Below are 15,613 nucleotides of genomic sequence, written 5' to 3' on the forward strand. Positions count from 1 at the left end.
GGTTATTAGCTGTTTCAATATAGTTGTAAACATAATTTCTAGAAGACAGAGCTGGCAGAGAATAACTGTGTTGTCTCTGTATCAAGGTCTTATCAATGTTAACATTGGTGACCCACAATAAAGGTTGTTTAAAGGTCCAGTATGTATGATTAAGGGCAGGGGTTGGCAAGCCGCCTCTCCAGAGCCGCATCCATTGGCTCCCTGTGGTTTGACAAAAAAGTCATATGGAAATGAAAAATGTCTTTTCTTTAACATTTTAATGATCATTTATTATTGTTGTAGTCCTAAAGAAATTCCTACATTCTCCAATTGTAAAACTGTCTAGCCTGAAAAAATGCATCATTCGACCACAGCTGGTGCCTTTTCCTCTAAATTTTGACGAACCTCAGTATCAGTGGTTTGTCTAGAGTTTCATTAGCTTGGCTAACTGTGGATTGAAAATTCCAAAAAGGAAAGGTCTCGGAGGGTAATAGAAAATCTAACAATGTGCAGACAGAGTTGTTTGCTTTCATCGCCGATGCTGCAAAATTAGCAGCTTTATGGGAAAACATATTAACTTCATTATAATGTTCGAATTCATTTTGTGGTAGTAAAAGTTGCTGACCCCTGATTTAGGGGGATTGAGTGACATTGAGAGGTGAGGACTGCAGATTGCAACCCTCTGAAACTTCTGGTTAGAATACCCTCAGTTCTCTTTGTACAGGAGGTTAAAAACAAAGGAATACTTCACTTCACACGTGTATTTCCAAACAGGTGCACAGGAGAGGGAAAAGAAGAATAAATCTTGTAGATTAATCTAGATAGAATATATAGATAGAAATGTAGATAGAATCTTGAATCTTGATGGTGATCTCCATCGTTGAAGACACAAACACAGCTTATTCTAAGGTAACGGAAACACTATGATTCTTATTTTCAAGGGTTTATGCACTAAATAAAACATACTTATTATACTTAATTCCACTTCTGCCAATACATCCCCCTAAATCTGACACACTGGACCTTAAAAGGCATTAAGGCTTAAACTGGGGTACATGGTGCTCCTCATCTCTACTTGAAACTTGCAGCTCAAGGCCACATTAGTCGCAACTAACATAACACATCCGAATATCTCAGACCAAACAGTTGGTAGCTTTGTGGGAAATGTAGGGGCCAGGTATTGAAAAGGAAGATACATGGGAGGAATAAAGAGCCCATATCTGGTTGTGCTGCATCAATTTGAGTCTTTTACAAAGTGAAACATCAGGTTCAGCCCTCCTCACCACTTAAATAATGTTAGTACAGTCTCTGATAGCAGCATATTCTAAAGAGAGGAGAAAATTTGGGGGTGATTTTAAATTACGAATATGGGTTGATGTAAAACATACAAGGATGTTTGCCTTGTCCACAATTCTGAGCTTCCCAGAGCTAACTTACTCTTACAGTGAAGCTTTTATAGTATGTTTGCAGCACTCCGAGGACTCTGGGCCAGCCAGAGGCCAATGAGCTGCAGCAGGATGTACTGCAGCAACAAAGGCCAAGGGCTTAGCTTTGGGAGCTAGCTGCTACAGGGATCATTATGGAACCAGGCACTCACTTGTCAGAAAACTTCAGATGTAATCAGATCTACCTGCCTGACTCATTCCCAGCATGACAGAATACCTCGTATAAAATATAAGCACGCTCAATGAGTTGTGGCTCCAATAATGCAGCCATAAATCACACAGGAGATTTGAAATTTGTAGCAGCTGCTCCATTAGCTATTCATTGCATAAATCAACTACCAAACTGCTTGTTGAATAAATGATGACATCTGTAATAAGTTTTTCCACACATGTGCAAGGCAGTGATCCTGTGTGGGCATGTGAGAGCATTTTCAGTGTAAATACACAACAGTGACTCAACAGCGAGTCACACTGCGTTGACTGTTGCATGTCCACGAGAGGGAATCTGGGATGTAGTTAGTAAAAATGACATAAGCTAATACTGATTGCTTGACCAAGAGAAAAAAAATGCACTAGGCCTACTTATGATGACAGCTCTAAAAATACAAGCAGCGTATTCTATTCTGAGTGCTTGATGCAAACATGCCTAAATATTCAGAGCGGTGACTCTTGCTAGCCGAGATGATTTCTCTCCTTAATAATGAGAAAAAGCAACACACCTGAGCTCATTGCTGAGATCCCACAGCTGGCGAAAACACACACATTTACATCTCCAAACACTCACATGCATGCCAGTACAGACACACACACACGCAGGTGCACAGAAAAAGATCAACACGCAAACAAACCCTTGGCATGCGAGCACATATGCAGCCTCAAACCCCCACAACTGTCAAAATGATGACAATAAAATCATAAAATAGGTCATCTTTAAAAGACACTTCAAAGCGTAGCAGAATTGCCATTAAGCCCATGTGAAGAGTCCACCACGATCCTCAGAGTGCATGTGACCGAGTCTCTGCCTGTCTGAGCAGAACAGCCCGAGGAGGCAGTGACAGTAACACCTTGGTCTAAGAGGCTCCCAAAATAAAGTGTCTCTGGATGACCTGACGCTCATGAACCCATGAACATATGCTTAAACACATGCGCACGTGCAACCATGCACATGCATAAAGACGACACTTTTCACTGAGTAAAGTGACAGCAGATCTAACTCAAGATGGCTCTTTAATTCCTGGTTTTTATACAGAGAGAAGTGTGATGTTAATTCATTACCCTGCAATATGTGCAGCGGAGGTGAAAGACTTAAGGTAGGAAGAGAAGTGAATATTTGCATATATCAAAGCTACTCGAAAAAGGCAGTCGCCCTGAAAAGAGACAACACGCTACCTGCAGCTACAGATTATTTTCATTAATGATTAATAATGTTGTGCTTTAGATGTCATAAAAAATACCTATCACACTTAAACTGAGTCCAAGGTGATGTCCTCAAGTTGCTTGTTTTGTACGACAAACATTCTAAAACCCAAACATATGGAATTTACAATGATATAGCCTAAAACTGAGAAAATAATGTTAATTCTCAAAGTGAGAAGGCAATTGTTCAGCAGTTTTGCTTAACTAAAGATAATATAAATAAATGAATGTTAGAAAATAGGCTAACTCATTTACTTGTTGAGAAAAGATGATAAGATCGATAAAGTGCTGCAGGGATGACAGTATTTGTAGGCCTGTGCAGAAGTTAGCATTTCCCTGGTTCCCCTGGCAAACAGGCTAAGGGATTTTTCCATTGGATTTTGGATTGTTAAGTTCTATGACGAACAAAGTTTATGATAGGTTACTTACAAGTTTTGTTTAGCAAGATAATCTTCGCAAATGAACACCACCATATCTGAACTGTAAGTGCAATTGCCAGAAATACAAAGCTAACACTAGGCTACAAACAAGCTACACTTTGGTTGCATGACTTAAAGTCGCCAGGCTGTAATGTCGTGGTCTACATGATGACGCTCTCATTTAGCCACTTGTTAGCAACCATTTACTGATGATTTTATGTCGCAGAACAAATCATGAAAGTCTCTGAAGCTTGTGTTAACCACAGACCTTATTTCAGGCATCCAACCAAAACCCACGGCCTTCAATACGAGGGCACCTGGAGTGCTAAAATGCTAAATCATTTCCAGGTTATAGGACTCATTCCTGAGCCACTTTGTACCACTCTCAGTCTTCATGCTAAGCTAAGTTAGCTGCCATTTGGCGCCATTTCTTAAAGTAGTTTCAGCATGTAACTTCCTGTAAAAGCATGAACTTGTTTTTATTTTTCAGTTTTTGCAAACAAATGAGATACAGCATGTTTATAGTGAGCGTGAGAGTTCATAGGTTTAGACCTTTATGCAGAGCTTGGCTAGCTCTTTACCCCTGTTTCCATTCTTTATGCTAAGCTAAGCTAACCGACTCCAGGCTTTAGCTTGATATTTAGCCTACAGAAAGTGGTATCAATCGTCTCATCCAACTCTCAGCAAGGAAACAAGTTTTTAAAAGTGTAAAATTATTGCTTCAACTCAAGGTCCACTTATTAGCTTATTCAACGGCCACCAGGGCCCCGACACTCTGGAGCGACCTGCCCGTGGACATAAGGCTGTCGGAGTCACTGGCTTCGTTTTAGTCTCTCCTAAAAACATACTTCTATCGGGAAGCATATCCTGACTTTATCTGAGCTGTCTATTTTATCGCTATCTTATTTTTTCTACTTCCCATTTATTATCTTGATTTTAGTTTTGGCCTTCCTTATTTTATCTTTTACTGGAATACATTTTATGACATGTTATTTGTTTTATTCTTCTTGTGTTTAAATTGTGTTTAGTTTTATTGCACAGCACTCTGCAACTGTGTTTTGAAAGGTGCTATAAAAATAAAGTTTATTTCAATATCATTATTTCAACTCCATCACGTGGTCTTCATATTGAATAGAGTTTATTTATGTCAGTTGTGAATACATTTTCAGTCAGTCAACTTACTAATTAATCTACTTTTCTTCCCAGTGTTTTAGGCCAATCCTATTTCATTTCTTAATTCATTTATTCATCAGCTAAATATTAAAGTGATACATGACCTTCTCTGTTGGTTTATTTGGCATAAATCCTTGAAACTGTAAAAATGCTGATGCAGTTGTCTGATGAGCTTTAGCCTATTTTTATTTGTTCATTTTTTAAATTTATATATATATTTGTAATACTGTATAGCAGCAGTGATACTCACAAGTGGTGCTGGGTGGCCTGCCGACCATTTTTGATTTCACAGTGACATTAAATTGATTGACACTGGGCTTTTTTTGTACTGTTAATGTGATTAAGGTGCTTGAATGCAACAAAAAGCCTCAAAATAGAGGTTGTTCATCAAAAAAGTGCCAGTGAAGGGTTCACAGGACCTGCAGCAGAGGTTGAGGCTAGCTTTTCTAACTATTTAACTGTTTATATATTATTTATGTTTGTTTATTAACTAGTCCCTGGCCTCCAGTCATTTTTGGAAAAGTGGCCCCCAGGCAAAGTAAGTTCAGTGTCCCTGCTGTATAGTATACAGTGTACACACACACCTACAGCCTGTTGTAGTGAATGAAAAGGTCCCATGTTGTGTCTCTCTGGTCCATTGAGATCGCTCGCCTGTCAGACATGCTAACACTGTGTGTCTGCTGTATGTTTACACTGCATGCCCCTGCACAGACAGGTTGCATACAATATATCACTGACACGATATGGTTCAATCGCAGGCTCTTACAGGCCTGCTCTTAGAGGTTGCGCTAACTTGAGCGAAGCTCTTAAAAACACCAAAGCTGGAGGTTAATTGATGCATGGGTCACAGCCATTGAGACAGGAGTCAATTAGAAAGCCTCGGATAAAAGCCTCTGCTCTCTGGAATTATAAGCAAGGTTGTGTACTGAATCAGCAAATACAGGAAGCCCGTGTTTAATTTGCAAGTACAATCGTCGGTTCAAATTTACTTGACTTACCAAGCACGGTAAATATAAAGGGGTTTGTCTTACTGACATTGTTGCAGGAACAGAAGCTGCACATTTATGTGATTGAACAGTTGTTTTTTGATAATTAGACCGTTCTGGGACGCTGACATCATATTTGAATTGAGCCATCTGAGTCTGTTCCTCTCTTACAATGCAGGGTATCCTCCTGAGCTCCCTGAAGAGAGGAGGGAACATTGTGAAGCCTGTAGACCATCAAGAAAATTGCAGCAAAGGCATTGATCCTCTGAACAATAGCTACATGACAGATGTGATGATGGTTGCAGAATCGCTTCTCCTCAGAGAGAGGAACAGAGAGTAAGAGGGAGATGAACGGCTAACGGCCAACCAGCTATGAAATAAGAGAGAAATAGCGAGGCGAAACAAGCTGAAACATTCAGAAGTTGCAGACGTTCCTTCCGATTGTTCTGGACCGCTCATGCATTAGATGATTATGATTTGGCCAGCAATAAAAAACAACTAGAGCCTGTGTGGGCTACACACAAGTATTGACTGCAATGAGTCACCTTACAGCGTAAACAGCAGATCTTAGAGGCGGCTGAGGGGTTTTGAATGTAATCCAAAATGCACAGAGGCAATCATCAAGGCCACACACACGTAACACACATAGTACAGACGGTGTTTACCACGTGGGAGGAGGGGCTGAGGGGGTGTGACCCACAGATGGCGGGACCAACCATACCTCAATGAAAGATTCGGCAATGATTGATGGAGCCGCCGGCTGCCAATGACAGCACTATGATACAAAAAAATTACACTATCTCATCCCTGTTTGGAACATATTTGATGTATCGCTGCACATAAGTTGGACGAACGTGCCCTTTGAGGTGCAATAATGTGTAAGCATTAAACTTATTATTTATACCGCCATGAAAAGTCGGAATTCTGTCGGAATTCTGTCGGAATTTTGCAAATTAGAGTTCAAATAACTTTTATGAACTCCACGTTTTACGATATGTCTGCTGAGTTGCAGTCTGCAATTCTAATCCAGTACACTTCTTCAGTGGATAATCTCCTCACGGCCCGCTAGCTTTACGTTCTGTGTGTGCGCTGAAACAAAATGTGTCCATACACAGTTCTGGCTATGTAAATTGGAAACAAACAAAGTGGCCCTCAGCGGCATACCCTGAAACACATAGGCACTCTTAGCCGTGGCATGATACACACCAGGTGGCTGTATTTCTGACGCAGCAGTCAACTACCCAGTGGTTGAATTGAGGGGGGATGAGGGGGGATGCCTTCCCCTTTGTTAGAAAATTGACCAAAAAGCATCCCCCTTGTTAATCTAGAATCTGTGTGTGCAGGCACGGACGTAATTTGAGGGAGGGACGCAGGGGACATGTCCACCGCACTTCCCGTATCTGTGCCCTCCGTCCCCTGCACTTTTTACAGCCGTTACCACCGTCCAATTCGTTTTTAACATGTGGTAACGTGTTTTTCCGAGCACCGTCCAATTCGTTTTTAACATGTGGTAACGTGTTTTTCCGAGCTGTCTTTAAACGCACCATGAGAAGGCGCATACACATGCTGTCATGTTGTGATCAGAGTCAATCCACACAGACATGACGTGTGCTGCTGGGCAGTGCTGATGAGTGTTAACTATGTTCAGCAAAGCAGCCAGCAAGAAGCAAAAAACCTTGTACAGTTTCTTCCAAACAACCAGTGTAAGTTGAGTGATGCTGTTGCATGTAAATAATGTTAGCTAAATGATGCCTAATTAATAGATGCCAATATATCAAGTTAAGCTAGTTAACAAGAACACTAATGTTATTGTTACCTATGTTAAATACCTTGTTAGCTAGTTTCATGCTAGGAATAAACCCACTCCTCCTTAATAAGAACTTGTGCTCACTATTGCTTTCCACATATTTTTTTAATCTTTATTGCCACAATATAAAGAGCAGGGTCAGGGAGGAGACAGTGGACCAGAGGCCAGCAAGGATGATCATGCAGGGTTCTCATAGGTGAGGAGAGATTATAACTGGCTGAGAGAAAATATCTATAGCATAAACGTGACTGTGCGATTAATTTCTACAGCTATGTCACCACTACTATTCTTAATTCTATTTCTAAATTTTGCTTTGCGCATTTATTATCTATATTATTGCAATAGATAGAAGAGGGACAGGGAGAAACCAGGCAGGTATCAGGACAGGGACCTGACAGCAGCACCAATTATCAGCCCAAGGCTTCACAGATTAGGAGAAATTATAACTGGCTAAGGAAATGTCTATAGGATAAGAGTGACTCTAAGATTAATTTTCACAGCTATGTCAGAGCTACTCTTATGAATACTCTAAAATGTTTTTTGTCTGTATTGCAATAGCAATACTACTGCATTATTTGTGTTTTTAAAGGCAGCAGGTATAGGTCATGCCATTTTTCTTTATCTTGATTAATTTTGCACATCTGTGCTGTCATATTTGATGATGTGTGCACACAAAAAAATCAAAGCTACATTGCATCCCCCTTGTTAAAAATGAACAATTCGACCACTGCAACTACCCTAGTATAAAGTGCAAGAAAGTCCATCTAGGGTGGTCGGGAGCTCAGGTGGATGGGTCAAACAAACTCTGGACTTTGACCCGAGAGACTGCTGTTTTTCTCCTGTGTGAAGTGTGTAGTGTTAGTAGTGTGCTATGCTAATGACGTATGTTACGTGACGTTACACTACACTGGTAACAACTGTACTTATTTTAAGCCAAACCATGATGTTTATTTCTTAACCTAACCACAGACTTTTGCTGCCTGAACTTGAGGAAGTAAACCTAAAAACTACGGGTTTAACAAGCAGAAACTGGACATTTCCTGTGAAAACGGAAGCGCATTTTGAAAAGACACAATGCACGTATCGAGCCTAAATTGAGAGGTTGTCCCTGGACATCCAGGAAGTTAACCAGCACACCATATTTTGACATGTAGGGCCACTGACCAAGCATCCGTATTTGGCGGGATGGGATGATAATGTGTTAGATATGAGTGGAGCGAGCACTGAAAGGAGGGGTGTCTTTGTTCGGGTTTTGAGTTTAAATATCAACAGTGTTTCTCCAGAATCACCTTTAAGGTTCTCATTAACAACTATATGCTCACTAATTTCATGTAATTATTAAAATAATAAACAAAAACTACTATTTAACTATCAATCACCACCCACATATCAACACCAGAACTTTACAGGTAAGTGTGATGTAAATGTAAAAAGTTCAGCTTCATCCCTGCGACACTGAGAGCTACACAAGTTAGATCTGCATCACAACCACGAAGGAGCAGGTGCTGCTGATAGACACTTGTGCTGCTGTAAAAAAGGCCAGTCCCCGTGCTGAGGAGATGCAGCACCTAAATCAAAAGCTCAGCTCAGAGGGGGGAAAGCTTGTGCGATAACTGCAAGTGACCACATTTGGTTGTTTCACCTCACATGACGATAATCACTCAGAGCTGCACCTGTCATGGGCTGCAGCCTCAGTGGAGACAGGTATAACTCACTCACTCACTACCTTGTTTTTTCTATCAGTGCATGGTGACTCCTGAATGCTGCAGTGCACACACTCCTTTAGCATCTCCAAATCACAAGACATTTCACTCCACCTTTAGCCCAGATGTGATCTGAGCTCTGATGAAAAATGAATGATTGATAAGGTGCCAGATGTTTGGTGCCCTTTACCTCTGGATCTGTCAGAGCTCAGTGAGAGCAGACAGTGTGGCTGAGAGGAAAACGAATCTCATAACGCATCAGATAACATGATGTGGCCCAGGTCCAACACGAAGCTAAGATGCTGGCCCTGCGCTGTGAGGAGTCCAGCAGCAGCAGCAGAGCGGCAGAAGCTGTGCAGACCACTGATTAGACACATAGGCTACAAGCTCGGTGCTGAGAGCGTGCAAAGCTCAAGTATAGTGATGCGGACTGCGGTGCATTCATTAATAGAGTAGGCTACACACATCACCCTGCCTGCATAGGCTACACGGTGGAAAATGGACGCCTAGCATCAAGCGGCCGGTACAGAGAAAAGTCAGTGGACTGGGACACATTAAGACATCCACATCCGCAGAAATCACTCCTCAGTGTGCGTCCATTTCGGCGCATACAACAGATATTTTAGTCCCCACACCTGCGGTGCGGATGCAGGGAGAGCTTCAAACGAGCTATTATAAGGCTTTCATTTGCATAATAGACGTTGCCGTCGCTAATTATAGGCCCGCGGAAATAGGTGGGAAAATTATCAATCAGCATTTAATCAGAGAAGTGGCACAAGTCTGAGAATTATTATCATTATTATTTTTTTTGCCAGTAAATTCCGTAGTCCACACTGTCAGGAGTGGGCTAAGTTGCAGGCAACGTGAAACAAATCAATGTGGCGTGTAAATGACACTGAATGAACTGTGTATCCATTAAGCTGCAAAGTAACAAACAACAGTGTTATTGTGATGATACAAAGAAGCTTGGAGAGGTCTTACCTGCAGGCTTTTTTTTTTTTTTTAAATTTCAGATATTCGCAGCGCGTCGCACTCCCAGCGAGGAGATGGAGGGAAAAAGAAGACAGGGGGTGGACGGTGGATGAGCTGAATAACGGGTCTATCGAGGCAAAAATAAATAAATAGAAAAGGGGGATGAATAGAGTTGATAAATAAGAAGCACGCGAGGGACTTGGTTCTCAATTCCTGGTTAAATTTAAATCAGCCAGTGATGGAAAAAGGGTTGCATTAAAAAAAAAAAAAGGCTGATACAAAACACGTCACTGAACACGGATTTGTCTACAGTGGATGTGGCCGCTGCTTGTGTGTGTACTCGGGGAGAATGCGTCTCCCCCCTCCCCTCCGGTTGGACGAGCGCTCTCCTGCCTGCCTGCCTGCCTGCCTGCTTGCCTGCCTGTCTGCTCCTCTATCTATTTCTCCCACACCGAGCCCGACGCAAGCAACTTGTCGCATCCCACCAAAACTCCTCAGTGATGTGAGTGGTGACGGATAATGTCAGAATCGACACAAGATGAAATCTACGACAGTATGCTGCGCTGCAAGAGCACGGCGGAGGGTTTTAAAGCCCCCCATCATCATCATCATCTCCCCTCCCTCCCTCCCTCTGTGTCTCTTCTCTCTCATATTGAGAGAATTGGTCTGGATGTGCTTATTGGAGCGTGTGGCACGCGCGCACGGCTGTGCGGTTGTAAGTAGCCTACCAGCCATGGCCAGGTTATATAGCTATATATATATACTATATGTGTGTGTGTGTGTGTGTGTGTGTGTGTGTGTGTGTNGTGTGTGTGTTGTGTGTGTGTGTGTGTGTGTGTGTGTGTGTGTGTGTGTGTGTATGTGTGTGTGTGTTATTGATGTCGATTTTTTTCCCTTTTTATGGTGGAGAGTGACTCGATGGAGCGCCACTGGGACACTTTTCCTCTGTGGTGATGATGATGATGATGATGGGGGCCGCGCTGGTAGTTCTGGGAAATGCAGCACGAGCGCAGCCCTGCAGAGAGAGACAGAGAGATCATGAAATATCTACAGGTCAATACTCATGCATCAGTGTGGACAGAAATTCAGTAGCATCCCTAAAATAAAAGTGATGACTGACTGTGATTGTAAAAATTATTCAGTCTCCAGTAAGTGTTTGTCATGCAGACTGAATTATGTCATAGATCTATAACAATGGAGCCAGTGGCTGGAGCTGCTGCACAAAACTGAGCGGACAATGACCTTCAATAGCTTTAAAATGGCTTTGCTGCCCAGTTCACCCCTCTCTCTATGTCTCTCTGTCACACACACACATGCAAACACACACACACACACACACACACACACACAGAGGGGAGAGGGAGAGCTGAAGAGAGCTAATACAGAGTGACAGGTCTTTCATGCAGTAATGGTGATGGTGAAAAGAGAGATCCACTCAACCCACACTGCCACACACATAAAGTCAAACACACGCACACAGCAGACAAACAAAAGGAAGCAAATACACACACACATGCACACACACGCACACACACACACACATATGCACGCGAGCTCAGTGAAAAGCACATTATTACAGAAAAGTGGCCACACAACAACCACAAGTCACAATTTAATCTCAATTGTTTACACTAGCAGTCAGGCTTCATTCATCAGGAGAGACGCTCACGCGCACACGCACACACAACTACACACACTCAGCTCGCAGTCCTGGAAGTCAGGCAGCCGAGTGTGCTCACACTTTTTAGTTTTATTGACCTGTGGATGTTTGATGTTTGACTTCCTAATGTACCACCTCTCACTCTCTTTCTGTTACACACAGACACATTACTGTTTAGGAGAGGCCGGGGTTAGTTGGCACACAGCAGTTCTCTGGTCATGTGAAGGTCACAGAGACAAAAATGTGACATCAAAATGTTTGTTTCATTCACCTGCACTCATCTACTGTGTTAAAACATCTGGAAGTCACTTACTAATTTTGTAAGAGTAACATTTAATATTATAGTATCAAAGGTAAAAAGTGGTCTGTGGACTGAATGTGGTATAAAACTGCATTAGACAGAGACACTTTTAGTTATTAAACAAAGGAAGCAGCTACATTTTGATATAAGATTTGAAGGTCTGTGATGAGTGATGGCAGCGAGATCAAAATAAACGCACTATGTCAGTACCAGGCAAACTGACATTTTTTCTTTTCCTTCAGCAACAAAGGCACATGGTTACATTTTGCCAACACACATGTGGTTTAGTTTAGGCAACAAAAGCATTTGGTGGGGTTTAGGAAAAAAGAACAGGGTTTGACCTTACAGTCTTAATGGGTAAGCAAACATTGCCCTCCCGATTGATGGTCGTTGGTTGTTGGACCCATCCACCGCCCCTCCCACCTGCCCTATTCAAACTTTCGTCGCCTTAACTTTCAATGTTGTCCCACTGCGTTTCCCTCTGACATCGCTGGGTGCTGTTAAGCTATAACAGCTACTGGCCGCGTATCATGCCAGCATGAAAGGATGGCTTTTTTCGTCAGTGTCTGAAGCTGGAAGTCACTGCTCAAGCGCCAGATTTCAATGACTTCGGAGGGAGACCAGGTCGTCTAAAGACATTCCTACCGATAAATTGCTTAAAAATGTTGTTTTAAAAATTGGCAGATGTTCTTTTAAATGTTTATATTTTCTGGCAACACATTCTCACTCCAATCTCGTCACATATCAGCATTTGGTCATGGACTTTCCACGTCCACATACGACATGTAAGGTACCCTGGGTGCATTGGTTGTTGACATTCTGGGATGTCGTGTCAACTTATGCCTGTTACATGGTTTGTCTTCTTTCAAGATACACTTCCGTTTTCACAGGAAATGTATCGTTTACATACAGTCTCTTTCAAAATAAATGCTTTATGTCAGTACAACATCGCAAATTGACATTTTTTCTCTTCAACTAACAACCGTGGTTAGGTTTAGGAAATGATGCCGCCAACCGTTAAACTATAATGACAAAGTTGCGTACCATGCTGACATGAAAGGACGCCTTTTTTATCACGACTGACGCAGGAAGTCATTGCCCAAGCGCCGGATTTCAAGGACTGTGGAGTGAGACCGGGTTGTGAAAAGATAGTCGGTAGAGATTAGGACATTTATCAGAGAGGAGAGGTTACAATCTGTGTACTCATATACGCAAATTATCTACGATCACTTCAAAAGACATTTCTACTGATGAAATACTTGTCTTTAAAATAAGTAAATATTCTATGAAATGTTCATATTGTCTGGTTCTTTTTTGAGTTGAATGTTCAAATTGTTATTATTGATTGCTTCTTTTTTTGTCGCTATAGCATTTTAACACTGTGCCCTCCAACACCCTGATGGGGCTGGTTGGTTCAAATGGACAAGGTGACTTTAATCTCAAATCACCTGATTTTAGATGACATTTGTTTACATTTAAACATATATTTAAAGCTGAGACCTTAACCTTGCAGTCGCTGCTGGTTAGAATATTCTAACATAAATTATGCCAGAGAAAGGTGGCAGAATGTGAAAAGGGTGCCAGCCAACCCCAGTCTCCCCTGAAATTTGCATCTAGCATTCAAATTCTGTCTAGTTCTGGATTATATTATACTTTCTGAGAGATGTCTGATTGCATTTTGTCTCTATTTAATTTTGCAAACTGGCTCTCGCTCCAGATGTATTATTAGTTCACCTACATGGCTCATTCCATTAACTCCACTCTGTTTCTGACCTTGACCAAAAACAAGTTCTTCTTAAATTTATGTCACACAGACTAAATTTTAGAGACGGTGATTTAATTTAAGTGTCACTTCTCTTACTTTATGTTATAATACATTGAAATATCTTAAATGCTGTGATTTTTAGTCTCAGGCTGTTTATAATAAACAATTACAAACCTTCATACATACGCAACCACATATGCCAACAAACGCAGTCAGGCACAAATGCATGCACACATACAACGCTCTGATCAATTGTTGCCCTCAGGCTGTGGTGGCTTGCCGTGACTGAGGAGGGAGCCTGGTTAACACCCAGTGGTTCACCGCAGTGCAGTGTGCATTCACTTACAACAGTTTCCTCCATCACAGGGACCAGCCAGAGTAACAGTCTTTATGTATCATACTATTATAAGTGCATGCTGGGCTTGTATCACTACATTTAATGTCAAAATGAGGGAATATTTTTCAGTTCTGTCCAAACACTTTCATAGCAAAATTAAAAAAATAAAAATAAAAAAAAGTAGAAAAAAATATATAAAAATACATAACTTCAGCAGATAAGCAGAGAGGGCGAACAGTGTGAAATGAACCCAAGTTGAAAGTTTTATTCATGTTTAAAGAAAGTGAGTGACAGGCGTCAACACTTTCGAGAACAGTGATCTTAATCACAACTGCTATTGACTTATGTAACTCAAGATTATACAGCGTCAGTTCCATTGAAGCACTGAAAAGCATTTGTTTTACCCATTTCTTTTTCTTTGCAAAGACGGTCATGTGCAAGAAGTCCGGGCTTTATGCGGAAGCAAGCACAGCTACACCCTTTTATGTAATCATGTAGAGGCAAAGAGAGAAGCTGGGGGTAGTAGAGAGGGAAAAACAAAGAGGTACAGAGATGAAAAAGGAAAGAAGTGCCGCAGTTTAAGATGCAGCGAAGGATTATCGAACGGTTCTACAAATTAAAATGGAAATTAGTGATGTGAGGGGAGAAACAGGGCAGCTGTGCACAGTCACTAAGGTCATGACGGGGTCAGCAGCAGTCTAAAGGTTAGATAGCTGGATTTTAACCGCAGGGTTTAGATGCCTGTTGGTTGGGAAAAATCTATAAAGGGAAATACTTTGATCTTCTTCAGCAGCTACTGCTGAGGTGCCCTTGAGCAAGGCACTTAACCCCCTAACTGTAACAGCAGAGCCAACAACAGAACGCTGCAGTTACAGCAGGCTTCACCTCAGTGTGAATTTGTACAACTGCATAAACAAAAAGCAGGGTGGTGCTGAGGAGCGGTGAGCCTGCACAACAAAACCCTGCAAAAGGCCAAAATATGATGATATCTCCATGATCTCACTTCATATACTCCCCTGTACATCTTCAAGATTTCTCTTCCACACATCCTCTGTACGACATCTGTGTGTTTCCCTCTCTCCAGCATCACAGTGATAATGAAAACCAGTCATTACACAATGACACGGTGGTTTAATTCTCAATACAGAGATATATTGTTTTTAACGTATCCCTGTGCATGATGTGCCTCAAAGACAAACAAACTATTCTAAATTAAGATACGACTGTTTCTGATATACAGGTCCTGCTTGTCTAAAGATAAAGATACTGGTATAATATTGAAGTGCATTAAGGTTCTAGAGCATCTGAAAATACATTATGTACAACAAAAACAATTATTATAGATTACAAGACAATGGGCCCCTGGGCACAGACACGCAGAAGGCCCCACCACAGATAAACTTGATAGTTGTTTAGCCTCTTTTTGTTGTTGTTTTGCATCTCTTTGTAGTCTTTTATGTTCCTTTGTAGTTTTTTACTTTTTTGTTTGTGGCCATTTTGTGTCTCTATGTAGTCATTTGAATCTGTTTGAAGTTGTTTTGGGTCTCTTTGCAGTCTTTTTATGCCTGTTTGTAGTTGTTTGAATCTAACTGAATTTGCTTTGCTTCTCTTTCTTGTCATTTTGTGTCTCTTTGAGGTTATTTTGACCCT

The 15,613-nt window shown here is 41.4% G+C and overlaps 1 protein-coding gene across 1 annotated transcript in view; it reads right to left on the minus strand.

Annotated features, from left to right (window-relative positions):
- The window catches only part of cacng8b (calcium channel, voltage-dependent, gamma subunit 8b), a 30,687-nt gene extending 20,231 nt beyond the window's left edge, over positions 1 to 10,456 (minus strand). Inside the window, exon 1 of the mRNA XM_050047915.1 lies at positions 9,910 to 10,456. The gene's annotated coding sequence lies outside the window, so the exon portion shown is untranslated. The remainder of the gene's footprint in view (positions 1 to 9,909) is intronic.
- Between the last annotated feature and the right edge of the window lie 5,157 nt (positions 10,457 to 15,613).

This window comes from Epinephelus moara, chromosome 6 (assembly GCF_006386435.1).
Source record: "Epinephelus moara isolate mb chromosome 6, YSFRI_EMoa_1.0, whole genome shotgun sequence".
NCBI classification, from domain to species: Eukaryota; Metazoa; Chordata; class Actinopteri; order Perciformes; family Serranidae; genus Epinephelus; species Epinephelus moara.